The 14,364-nt window shown below is 35.4% G+C and overlaps 1 pseudogene; it reads left to right on the forward strand.

Moving 5' to 3' along the window:
- Positions 1-14,364, forward strand: part of LOC112925696 (uncharacterized) — a 30,126-nt pseudogene that overhangs the window by 341 nt on the left and 15,421 nt on the right.

Consider the following 14,364-nt stretch of genomic DNA (forward strand, 5'->3'; position numbering starts at 1 on the left):
TCTACAGGCCTGGGCTTTCCTGTCCCGGAGGCTCTTGCTGCTCCTCTTCAGCCGTTTTTCATGGTGCCCCTTCCCTACTTTATTCTTTTTATATTTTATTTTATTTTATTTTATTATTTTATTTTTTTATTTTTTCTGCCTTCCTACCTTGCTAGAAGCAAAAACTTTTCTCTCTGTAGCATTCCAGCTGTTGTCTCTTTAAATCTCAGGTTGAATTCGTAGGTGTCCAGGGTGTTTTGAAAGTTATCTAGGTAAATTGGTGGGACCAGGTGAGTTGAGGACACCCACTCTTCTGCCATCTTGTCCCACTCCTTCACCATATAGTTTTGGCTGGAATTGTGATGGCTCCACCTCTGTTTTTCTTTCTCAAGATTGCTTTAGCTATTCAGGGTCTTTGTGGTTCTAAAGAAATTTTAGGATTATCTTTTCTAGTTCTGTAAAAATTTCTGTTGGTATTTTGATAGGGATTATATCGACTTTGTAGATTGTTTTTGGGTAATATGGACATTTTAACAATATTAATTCTTCCAATCCATAAGCATAGTATATTTTTCAATTTGATTGTGTCATTTTCAATTTCTTTCATCAAGGTTTATAGTTTTGACAGTACAGGTCTTTCACCTCTTTAGTTTAATTTATTCATTAGTACTTTATTATTTTTGGTACAATTATAAATAGTGTTGTTTTTTTAAAGAATTTATTTATTTATTCATGAGAGACACAGAGTCAAAGGCAGAGGCACAGGTAGAGGGAGAGTCAGGCTCTCTGTGGTTATCCCATTCAGGACTCCATCCCAAGATCCCTGGATCATGAACTGAGCCAAAGACAGACACTCAACCATTGAGCCAACCAGGTGCCCCAGTGTTACTTTTTCTTAATTTCCCTTTCTGCTACTTTGTTATTAGTGTATAAAAACGCTACTGACTCTTGGGTATTAATTTTGTATTTTACAACTATGCTGAATTCATTTATTACTTCTAGTAATTTTCTGGTCAGGTCTTCAGGATTTTCTATGTGTAACTATCATGTCATCTGTAAATAGTGATAGTTTAACTTCTTCTTTACCAGTATGGATGCCTCTTATTTCTTTTTCTTGCCTAATTATTGTAGCTAGGACTTCCAATTCTATGTTGAATACAAGTCATGAGAGTGAACATCCTTGTCTTGTTCCTGATCTTCAGGGAAAAGCTCTCAGGTTTTCATCATTTCACCATGATGTTATCTGTGGGTTTTTCACAAATGGCCTTTATTATTTTGAAGTACGTTCCCTCTACCCCACTTCTTTTTATGTCATACTTAATAAATTCTCCACAGAGTGATAAAGGGAGGTCAGTGACGGGATAGGTTAAATAGTGGATGCAGATTGAGGAGTGCACTTGTGATAAGCATCAGGTGTTGTATGAAAGTGATGAATCTGTATATTGTACGCTTGAAATTAATATTACACTATATGCTAACTAGAATCTCAATAAAAATGTAAAAATAATTAATTGATTTACAATTAAAAGAATGGAAAAAGGAATGGTGGAGAAATCATTTATAATATTACAATATATACATCAAAACATTCTGAGTTAAGCACTCCAAAGCATATAAATTTGTTGAATAACTATGGTGTATACCCGAAACTAATGAAGCTGTGTATCAACTATACTTCAAGGAAAAAATATAGACAAAAGTTTCTGAGGTTCTGAGAAAGAATAGAGAAGAATTGGAAAACAGGAACAGATAATAGGGTCAATCTTGACATTGGATGCATGACTTATAGGAATTTATAATGGAAAAAAGTCATTAAAAAAGAAAGAAATGAAATGCTTCTAATCTGTCTGAAAGAATGAACCAAAGTGAGGTTAAGAAATAGGAACAAGTCTTTGTTTGCTACTCATAAAACTTTTCTTAACAAAGACTTTACCCTCTAACCAGAGATGTGTAAGTTTTTTATCATATCATATCTACACCTCTGCTCCTCACTCATATTCATAGTATCTGCTCCTTTGTTCTACCAGAAAATGATAATTTAGGGTACATTCCTTAACAGAGTCTTAGTTGCTTTCTGCTGCTATTATAAATCTTTTAAATATGACACTATCTTTGCAAAGTATTTGGCAACCATTAATTAAATTTCATAATGCTCTTGTACTTAGCTTTCTAATAAAAAGAAATATTCATAGAGGCCTGGCCCCAGGCAAAATTTAAAAATGGACAAAGATTGTGCCCCTCCTCTGCTAGGCACAAATAGCCTATAAGCTACTCCAATATAAACCAGGAATTCCTACCACAGATCCTCTTCCTAGACCTAGAAGGTAACCATCCTTTGTTCTCAAATATCTTCTCCTCACATCTCAAAATCTAACCACTGAGGGGTTAGATTAGTGGTATTCATTTACAAAAATAAACAAATTTTGTCTAACTTGTTACCAGATGCTACAGAATCTTAAGCCTAAACTGTTACAGTAAATGACAGGAGATTTCTCATGCACTGTGATAGAAAAGTGAACAAAATCTTTTTCAGGAAAGAAGTTTGTTTCATTTTATTTTTTCCCAATTCCATAGTATTGGTGATGAGTCTTGGGTATACAGTCTTCAAACATATAGCATAGTTATAATAGTCAATAATTCAAATGCAGGGCTCTGAACAATATGGATAACGCTATCCAGATTAAGCAGTTTGACTATAAATTCCTAACTAGAAAATAGCTGGAAAACTGACCCATGTGTGCCCACCAACCACGGCTATCCTGAATTATCCATCCTTTGGACAGGAAGGGAAAAGCTAGTGTCTTATTGCCTCACTCCCCAAACCTACACCTTCTCCTATAATTTTTATCTTACTTAATAGCACTGTCATTCATACATATGCCTAAACCAGAAACCTGGGATTTGTCTCAGGCTCTTCCTTTTTCTTATACTTCATACACAAAAAACAAAAAACAAAAACAAAAATAAATCCTACCAAATTTTACTGATTCTATCTATAAAATGGAAAATTAACATTGTCAACTCTCCTTTGTTTCCTTTTCATTGTCTTAGTTTATACTATTATCACCTCTTTCCTGAACACTGAAATGGTCCATAGGTCTTTGCCTCTACCAATTGCTCCTCTGTTGTCAGAGTAATTTTAAAACTCAAATCTGCAAGTTACTAATAACTTTTTATAACAGTTCAGACTTCACTTCCCTTATGAACTTAATCCCAATTCTTCAGGCAATTAGCCTTCTTCTTCTATGCCCATTTCTCCATTTTAGCAATTAACATATCACACTGTTACACATCTACTTATATATCTGTTTCTTTTTGCTTTGAACATTTATTTGAGTATAGTTGACACATAATGTTATGTTAGTTTTAGGTGTAAAACATAGTGATTCAATATCTCTATACATTATGCTATGTTATAAGTGTATCTCTGTCACCATATAACACTATTACAATATCATTAGCTATATTACCTAGTCTGTACTTTTTATTTCTTGATTTATTCATTCCATAATTGGAAGCCTGTATCTTTCACTCCCTTTCACCCATTTTGCAACCCCCCCACACACACACTTACCCTCCTTCTGGCAACCATCATTTTATTCTCTGTATTTATAGGTCTGATTCTGTTCTTTGTTTGTATATTCATTTATTTTGTTTTTTAGATTTCACATGAGTAAAATCATATGATACTTGCTTTCCCAGTCTGACTTATTTCACTTAGCATAATACCCTCTAGATCCATCAATGTTATTGAAAATCTCATCCTTTTTATGGCTGCATAATATTAATATATGAATTCATATTCATATTTATATCATATCTTCTTTATCCACTTATCTATCAATGGACAGTTAGGTTGCTCCTATATCTTGGTTATTGTACATAATGATGTAAGAGACAAAGGGGTTCATATATCTTTTTGAATTAACGTCTTTTTCCAAAACTGAATCAGGAGAAAATAGAATAACTAAACAGACCAATTACTAGAACAAAATTGAATCTGTAATTTAAAAAAACACAAAATAAAAGTCCAAGAACAGATTTGGATTCACAAGTGAACTCTACCAAACATTTAAAGAAGAGTTGATGCCTATTCTCCTAAAACTATTCCAAAAAAATCGAAGAGGACAGAAAGGTCCCAAATACACTCTATGAAGTCAACATTACCGTAATACCAAAACCAGACAGACTTTACAAAAAAAGAAACTACTGGCCAGTATTCCTGATAAACATACATATAAAAATCTTCAAAAAAATATTAGCAATCCATAGTCAGCAATACATTTAAAAGACTATTCACCATGTTCAAATGAGATTTATTCTGGAGATGCGAGAATGGTTCAATATTCAGAAGCCCAACAATGTGATATTCTATATCTCTTCATTATACTTGGAGTGTAGGGACCATGTCTTTTGCATCTCTTTATATCCAGAGTTTTGGCAAAACTCAGAAATTTACTACACATTTGTTGAATATTTGCCATTACAATCATTCCTTAAGGTTAAGGCTTGGAAGATCTCCTTTAATTTCAAATATTACTTAAGTAATCAGCTGTAATTTGGTCAAAGAATCCCAGTAGCCCCATCACAGAACAGGACTCCAAAAAGTTGAATCCTGGGGCATGTAGGTAATAAAAAGTGATCTGGAAATATCTAGCTCATTGAATTGATGTGTGCTAGAGAAAGTCAGTACACATAACTTTCAAGGAACCAGAATCCTTCACAAGGACAGACACAAAAGAAATAGAAAAGTATGGAAATAGTGCATAAAAAGTCAAAGAGGATTCAAGTCAAACTGTACCACCTTTCCTATCATGCTCAGGGCTTGTCTCTAATACAGCTAGGTGCTACTTTTCTTTCTCCCAAAAGGATCTAATTGCCAGATTCTTTATCCTCTTTAATGCTAAATAGCCCCACATTCTGTGCTATACTATCTCTCTGGCACTGGATAAAAGTTTTTATCATTACCATAATCTATTAATTCATTTGTTCATCCATTCATTATTTCACTTCTAAGGTCACTTATTTCTAGAAAAAAAAAAAAGACCAGTGAAACTCCCTCTAGCCACTCAAACAACCAGAACTAGGCTTGTGAAATTAGAGGAATTAGAACTTTCTTATTGGGACACCTGCTTAGCTCAGTGGTTGAGTATCTTCCTTCAGCTCAGGGTGTGATCCTGATCCAGGAACTGAATCCTGCATCGGGCTCTGTGCGAGGAGCCTGCTTTGTCTTTGTCTCTGCCTGTTTGTGTCTTTCATAAATAGATAAAATCTTTTTAAAAAATAAAACTTTCTTATTTATACCATACCTTAGAGATATTCCCTAATCTGTTCTCAAATTGCTCCAAGCTATGGTTTGATAAAACACCAAAAGCACAATGCTGAATGGGTTGTATATACCCAATGGGTTGTATATACCCCTGGGCATATAAAATTCACAAATTTATGGGGGCACTAAGGAGGCACTTGATGGGATGAGGTCTGGGTGTTATATTATATGTTGGAAAATTGAATTTAAATAAAAATTTAAAAAATAAAGATATATGATTTAATTAAGATACATTTATCTTTCATTTTTTACATCTTGAGGATATACATGAATTCCCAGGGACAGCATCAAATGTTGGTAGCTGGAATCCACACCAAAAATTAAAACTGCACCAAGAAGTTTAATTAAGTGGCTAATAGTTATTCTTGGAATCATGCATTAATTTTAAACTATAGAGGACAAACTTGCTTAATGGGTGATCTGACCCCTAATTGATATGCTTTTGGCTATAAACTGAATACATCAACCCCTTTCTGATTTTCCTACAGAGAACCCTAAGAACCCTCTGGAAATGAAGCAACTTCTGTGACATATAGAGGTAAGATCCTTAGGTTCATGATGAATGATGCCCAAACCAGAACCTCAGATATATATATATATATATATATATATATATATATATATATATATATATATTCAGCATTAAAAGAAGCATGAGCCACACAGTTCTTTCTTGCAATTATCAGAACTCAAAAAGCAAATGATGTTTAAAAAAATGGACTAGGTGAGGAAGGAAATAGAAAAGCATAGGCAGTAGTGGCACAGACAAAAAGTTCTGCCCAGAGACAATGGCCCCACATTATCAATACTTACCAACTTTTCAGGCATGTAAACTTTCAGACAAAAATACAAACAAAAATACTTAAGCATAATTTCTTAAATATTTTGTTTAGCTAATAGTATAGAAAATCACTCTGTTGCATTAGTTTTCTTTCCAGTTCATGGTATGAATAAACAAGACTGTCAATTATGTGGAAGAAAAACAATGTATGGAGGCTTTTAGTGTTAACATACTAAAATTTTTCACATTTTGACTAACTATATTTGCTTCTGATGGTGATATAAAGTTTACATACTAAAGATTGAAAAGGCAGCTCTAATGCTTATATATTTACTTTATTAAGAAGCAATATGTCACACGGACAGTTTTCTGTTGTGGGTTTACCTTTAAATGTGCTTCCCAAACAAATTCACTATCTTCTGCCTCTTATGCAAGATATTCAAAAGTATAATTGATCAACATTTTCTAAAATGAACATAAAGGTTATATTAACCAGAATGACAGTGCTCAACTAAAAAAAATGGATCCTCAATATTTATTAAATTAAATGTCTGGCTATCTCAGGGGAATTTTAAAAAAGAAAACCATATCTGGGGGCATCACAATGCCAGATTTCAGGTTGTACTACAAAGCTGTGGTCATCAAGACTGTGGTACTGGCAAAAAAAAAAACAGACAAATAGATCAATGGAACAGAATAAAGAGCCCAGAAGTGGACCCTCAACTTTATGGGCAACTAATATTCGATAAGGGAGGAAAGACTATCCATTGGAAGAAAGACAGTCTCTTCAATAAATGGTGCTGGGAAAATTGGACATCCACATGCAGAAGAATGAAACTAGACCACTCTCTTTCACCATACACAAAGGTAAACTCAAAATGGATGAAAGATCTAAGTGTGAGACAAGATTCCATCAAAATCCTAGAAGAGAGCACAGGCAACATCCTTTTTGAACTCGGCTACAGTAACTTCTTGCAAGATACATCCACAAAGGCAAAAGAAACAAAAGCAAAAATGAACTATTGGGACTTCATCAAGATAAGAAGCTTTTGCAAAGGATACAGTCAACAAAACTAAAAGACAACCTACAGAATGGGAGAAGATATTTGCAAATGACCTATCAGATAAAGGGCTAGTTTCCAAGATGTATAAAGAACTTATTAAACTCAACACCAAAGAAACAAACAATCCAATCATGAAATGGGCAAAAGACATGAAGAGAAATCTCACAGAGGAAGACATAGACATGGCCAACATGCACATGAAAAAATGCTCTGCATCACTTGCCATCAGGGAAATACAAATCAAAACCACCATGAGATACCACCTCACACCAGTGAGAATGGGGAAAATTAACAAGGCAGGAAACCACAAATGTTGGAGAGGATGTGGAGAAAAGGGATCCCTCTTGCACTGTTGGTGGGAATGTGAACTGGTGCAGCCACTCTGGAAAACTGTGTGGAGGTTCCTCCAAGAGTTAAAAATAGACCTGCCCTATGACCCAGCAATTGCACTGTTGGGGATTTACCCCAAAGATACAGATGCAATGAAACGCGGGGACACTTGCACCCCGATGTTTCTAGCAGCAATGTCCACAATAGCCAAACTGTGGAAGGAGCCTCGGTGTCCATCGAAAGATGAATGGATAAAGAAGATGTGGTTTATGTATACAATGGAATATTACTCAGCCATTAGAAACGACAAATACCCACCATTTGCTTCGATGTGGATGGAACTGGAGGGTATTATGCTGAGTGAAGTAAGTCAATCGGAGAAGGACAAACAGTTTATGTTCTCATCCATTTGGGGAATATAAATAATAGTGAAAGGGAATATAAGGGAAGGGAGAAGAAAAAGACTCCTAACTCTGGGAAACGAACTAGGGGTGGTGGAAGGGGAAGAGGGCGGGGGGTGAGGGTGAATGGGTGACGGGCACTGAGGGGGGCACTGACGGGATGAGCACCGGGTGTTGTTCTGTATGTTGGTAAATTGAACACCAATAAAAAATTAACTTATTTAAAAATAAATAAATAAATGTCTGGCTATCTCTGTGACCTATAAAATATATTTGGCATGGCCACATCAAGTGCTTATTTATTGAGCCCCACATTCAGGTGTTGTGTAAAGAAAGAAGGGATTTGGAAATTAGACAAGGTTCTTTCCTTCAAGAAGTTTACAAAACAGGAGATACATACAAATGTTTATCACACAGTGTTATAATAAAAGTATGTAAATGCTACAGTGTTGTCACAAAAAAAGCACAATTCATTCTACTGGAGTGACAGACACTTCATCAAAAGGAAACACTTTACCTCGATCTTGAAGCATGAGCATTTTACCAGGTAAAGAGAAGGGATTACTCCGGGAAATATATGCAAAATATGAGAAACAAGAACCAACATAAGTTCTTAGGGACACTGAGTACTGTTGTAAAGCTATGTCATACAACAAAAAGAATTGATGAGGGTTGAGAAAAGCAATAAAGATGAAGCTAGAAAAGTATTTAAGAATTAGAGCATGATAAGGCCTGTTTAGACTTCATGTTGTAGTAAGTGAAATAAGTAATAGCTGGCCTTTGAATGATTTTAATAAGAACAGAATTAGATCTTTACAAACCTGCACCCACTCTAATAGAAATGTGGATACTTTAGTAGAAGAGGATTAAAGTCAGAAAGACACATTGTGAGACCAACCCAAGAGGTTATACAAGGGATGATGACAGCTTGAACTGAAGCAGTGGCATTAAAGATGCAGAAAAGGTAATTGGACATAGAAGAAAGTCAGAGGAGAGAATATCCAGCATTATCCATCCCAGGGAGAAAATGAAGAGATAAAATCAACAGAACTAACTTCCCAGTGACTACTATAGAGCAATTAAGTATTGCCTTAAACTTTACCTTGAGGGCCACTTTTGCTGAATGCCAATGTTTTAGAGCATTTTTATTTTTATTTTCATTTGTTTCCATGTATTTTTTATTTCTTCTTTGATCTCCTTGTTGATCCATTCATTGTTTAGTAAAATTTTATTTAACCTTTGTGTATTTGTGATCTTTTCAGATTTGTTGTTGTTATTGATGTCTAGTTTCATAGTGTTGTGGTCAGAAAAGATACTGGTATGCCTTCAGTCTTTTTTATTTGTTGAGGGTGTTTTATGGCCTAATATATGATTTATTCTAGACAATGTTCCAGGTGCACTAGAAAAGAATGTGTATTATGCTGTTTTAGGATGGCATGTTCTGAATATATCTGTTAAATCCATCTGGCCCAGTGTGTCATTCAAAGCCATTGTTTCCTTGTTGATTTTCTGTTTAGATGATCTTTCCATTGTTTTAATGGTGTATTAAAATCCCCTTACCTTATTGTATTACACAATGTTGTATACATTATACAATATTGTACATTATTGTATAATGCAATACATTATTATCTTATCAATAACTTCCTCTATGTTACTGTTTTAGTATTTGAGTCCTCCTATGCTGGACACATAAATATCTACTATTGTTATATCTTCTTGTTGGATTGACCCCTTTATTTATTTTTTTTAAGATTTTATTTATTTATTCGTGAAAGACACAGAGAGAGAGGCAGAGACACAGGCAGAGGGAGAAGCAGGCTCCATGCAGGGAGCCCGACGTGGGACTCCATCCCGAGTCTCCAGGATCACGCCCTGGGCTGAAGGTGGCGCTAAACCGCTGAGCCACCCGGGCTGACCGAATTGACCCCTTTATTACTATGGTGTCCTTTTTTTATCTCCTGTTATAATTCTTGTTTTAAAATCTACTTTGTGCAATATAAATATTACTACTTAGGTTTTCTTTTGACGTCCATTTGCATGAGAGATGTTTCTCCATCCTCTCAGTTTCACTCTGCAGCTGTTTTAAGGTCTGAAATAAATCTCTATTAGGCAGCATAGAGATGGGTCTTGTTTTTTTTTTTATCCATTCTGTCACCCCATGTCATTTGATTGGTGCATTTAGTCCATTTATGTTGAAAGTCATTATTGACAGATATGTATTTATTGTCACTTCATTACCTATCTTATGTTTGTTTCCAATGATTTTCTCTGATCTTTCCTTCTCTTTTTCACTTCATGATTTGCTGATTTTCTTTAGTGATATATGTGTATTTCTTTATCTTTACTCTTTGCACATTTATTAGCAGTTTTTGATATATGATTACCATTAGATTTTATATAATCTCTTCTGCATTCTATATAGCAGTCTATATTAGGTTGATGATTGCTTAAGTCTGAACCCATATTTGAGGTATATCTTGTCATATTTTACATTCTTTTTTTAAAGATTGTATTTATTTATTCATGAGAGACACACACAGAGAGAGTGAGAGGCAGAGATACAGGCAGAGGGAGAAGCAGGCTCCATACAGGGAGCCTGATGTGGGACTCGATCCCGGGACTCCAGGATCATGCCCTGAGCCGAATGCAGGTGCAAAACCACTGAGCCACCCAGGGATCCCATTTTACATCCTGTCATTTTATTTTGTGAGCTCTTTGACTGATTTTTTTTACAGAAATCTTCATTTTTACTGCTTTGGTGTTTCCTACCTTTATACTGTTACTTTTAGTCTCTCCTTTGCATTTAAAGAGTCCTCTTTAATATTTTTTGCAGGGCTGGTTTAATGATCATGAACTCTAACTTTTTTTTGTTTGGGAAACTCTTTATTTATCCTTATATTCTGAATAATAGCTTTGCTAGATAGAGTATTCTTGGATGAAGATTTTTCACATTCAGCACTTTGAATATATCATGCCACTTCTTCTGGCTTGGAAAGTTTCTTCTGAAATATACCCTGCCAGTCTTATGGGTTTCTCTTGTAAGTTACATGCTGACCTTTAGAAATCCAGGCTTTAAGCCCCTCTGGCTGCAAGAACTCAGAAAATTTGGCCCCTATTGATTTCTAAGCCAAGGGATTTTTTCCCTTTGTGGGCTTTTCTGTGTGCTAGTCTGTCTCTCACGCTTCTTAAAGACCATGGCTTCCTCCCCACTACAGCAGCCATGATCCATTTTTCTCCCAAACTGTATCTCGGCACTCCCTACTTTCTTCAATATGGCCTTTTCTCTACCTTTAGTTGTGGAGTTTGTTCTGCCAGTCTTCATGTCAGTTTCTGAAGTATTTAGTATGATTTGATATCTAGTTGTATCTGTGGGAGGAAGCAAGATTAGAGCCCTCTTACTCTACTGCCATCTTCCCAAGATCTACTTATGATGTTTTAAAGAATTTCTGCTTCTCAGTACTACTTTCACAGATCTTGTGACCATTTTTTATTTCTAAAAACTTATTATAAAATATAAGAATTGAGAATATTAGCAATATAGGAAATTTATTGGTTTTTGGATGAGGTGAGGTAGGGTAAAGTCCCAAACTGAGGAATGTAAAGGGTAAAATATATTCATAATTACTTCCTTTCATTTGAATATCTTATTTTCTTAACCCTCTCAGATTCCTGCAGCAAAACTCTGTAAGGATAGAAATGAAATCCCTTAGAAAATGACCATAAGGGGGAATTAACTGGGTCAGGGGATTTTAGCTCTAGCCTGATCATTTTAATCTGACCCAAGTCCATAATGAAAGTTGTTTGGTGTAGTATGGGAAATTTGATGGTAGTCTTGGGCTAAACTTAATGGGCAAGTGTATCTATCAGCACAACACATCACCACTGAGCAATCACCATTGTGATCGCTAAAGAGTTAAGAGGACAACAAAGGCAAAATGTTTATTAGAAAAACAGGTGGATTCTTCTCTGTCAGGGCTGAGATTAAAACCTCTTAGCCAAGATTCTATTTGCTATCTTTAGTGCTAGTGCTGCAAAAGTAAAGTCATGGACTTTTAATTTGATTAAAAACTTAAGTGCCCTGACTTCTAATGCTTTAAGTTTCCATCATGCATCATTGAGTCATAAAATGGGAAACATCTGTTTGAATTTGCAAGAAAGTTTCAAGCAATGGCTTCTTAGCACAGTTCATCAAGACCCAGCAAAAACAGAACAACCAGCAGTTCAAAGGAGTAATAATATTTATGACCATCTCCAGATTAAGAAGTTGCTAGGAGTGTCTTGTAATCAAGAAAGTCATGAGGCTGCTTGTCACTATAATGCAGGTAATAAGGTCGTAGGAGGGAGACTGAAGTATATATCAAACAAAGGTCTCTTTCAGATGTAATTTGAATTGGGTATTAATTATAAATAGGGCAAAATAAAGTTGGTGGGCAAAATATATTGGTGAGGATACCATAAGACTCTTCATTCTCAAATCAATATGTGAGCAAATATTATAAAGTTTCCATTATGGAATGCAGTATGGCAGGCAAGGAGGGATTGATCCGTCTTTCCAAAAATTCTAATAAAAGAAGCTCTGAGTTTTCCATTTCTACTTTATTAATCAGTAAGAGTGTGTAAGGAGTGTCTGCTTGCCCAAACTCTCAAATGCTCTAACACAGTAGTTCTCAACCTTGACTGCATATTAAAATTACTTGGTGAGTTTTAAAAACAGAGTCCACTGCCTGGGGTACCTCAACCCCAACAATTGTGATTTAAAGGCTCTAGAATGAGGTCAAAGTACTCATAAATTTAAAAAAAATCTTCAGGTGTTTTTCAAAGCCAGCTATTTGAGAATGAGATGTAATACTCTCAGGCCCAAATATTAGCTCTATTTACAGGCCAACTAGGGAACGCTCAAATAGTGAGAATTCAAGTGTCCTAAAATCTCCTCCGTTTTTTTTTTTATATATAATTCTGGCATCAGTGCTGCTACATTGCCTAAAATAACTATATTAGGATTTATATAACTAGCTAAAATGCAGATGTTATCTGGGAAAGCTGACAAATTTATACCTTAGTTTGAATTTGTCATCAGATTAACTAGCAAAGGGAGCATACATTTTAATAGGGGAGCAGAAGCTCTAAAACATGAAATGCTATCTGATGAGGCAAGCTATGCCTAGGGTGACCAAACTTCCCTGTTTGTCTAGGATTGAGAAATCTTCTAGGATGTAGGAATTTCAGTTTCAAAAGCATAATTGTTCTGGGCAAACCTGTGTGAGTTAGTGACCATAGGCATGGGTTGGTGGGGGATCAAGAACTATGAGGGCTTGGAGCACCTGGGTAGAAGTAAGGAACTCTCGGGCACCTGGGTGGGTCAGTCTGTTAAACATCTGCCTTTGGCTCAGATCATAATCCTGGGGTCTTAGGATCAAGCCCTTGTTGGGCTCCCTGCTAAGCAGGAAGCCTGCTTCGCCCTCTCCCTCTGTGAGCTGCTCCCCCTGCTTGTGCTCTGTCAAACAAATAAATAAAATCTTTAAAAAAATAAAAAAGTTTTTTTTTTTAAAAAAAAAAAGAAGGGACTTTATGGAGCAGAAAGCTCAATGAAGGACCCATTTCATTTACTTTACCATTTTGCCTGAAGATACAAAAATAGTGACACAAGATCATTTATTGGATTATTAAATATTATAGATTATATATTTTTCTGAATTACTAGAAGAAACAAATAAGTTTTACCTGTGTTCTCTCCTGTTTATAGAAGGTAGTTAGGTCATTTTATGCCTGGAGTGGGGTGTAGTTCATGTTGCCAAAGTTACCACAAACAAAAAACTTCTGACTTTTGAAAAACCTCAACTTACTAAAGAGTTAATTGGAATGAGAGGTCCTGAAGTAAGATCTTTGAAAATGAATAGGATGAAGCAGCAAGATTACAAGAGAATAAATCCTTAAACTAAGTAGTGGATGGTGCATTGGGATACCAAGAAAATTGTCGTGCTTGAGTTGTGTGTGTGTGTGTGTGTGTGTGTGCACGCACGTGCACATGTGTATGTGTAGAAGGATGGGTGGTGTATCTAGAGATGACAAATCTGAGGCCCATTATTTGTTCAGATTTTTATGACATGACCAGTATTGTACAGAAGCTATGAGCTTCCCAACTTCAAAGGACCAATATGAACTTTTCAGTGGTTACTGGTATCAACCTACAATCAGAGTCTTTCTCCAATGCTATGTACTGTTGGGATGTCCAATTATGGAGCAGATTTAATTTACTGTTGGCCCAGTAGGATGGGAGCTCAGAAAATTTAATTAAATTTAAACAAAAGGTGACATTTCTAATACACACAAAAGTGTAGAGAAAAATTCATACCCACTACAATATTTGCTATTGAAAACCTAATGTCAGATATTTTATCATGTATATTATTAATGTTTACAGCTGTGAGGCCTGTGTGTATATATATTGTATAATATACAATGTACAACTGAAATATT

This window comes from Vulpes vulpes, chromosome X (assembly GCF_048418805.1).
Source record: "Vulpes vulpes isolate BD-2025 chromosome X, VulVul3, whole genome shotgun sequence".
Lineage (NCBI taxonomy): Eukaryota > Metazoa > Chordata > Mammalia > Carnivora > Canidae > Vulpes > Vulpes vulpes.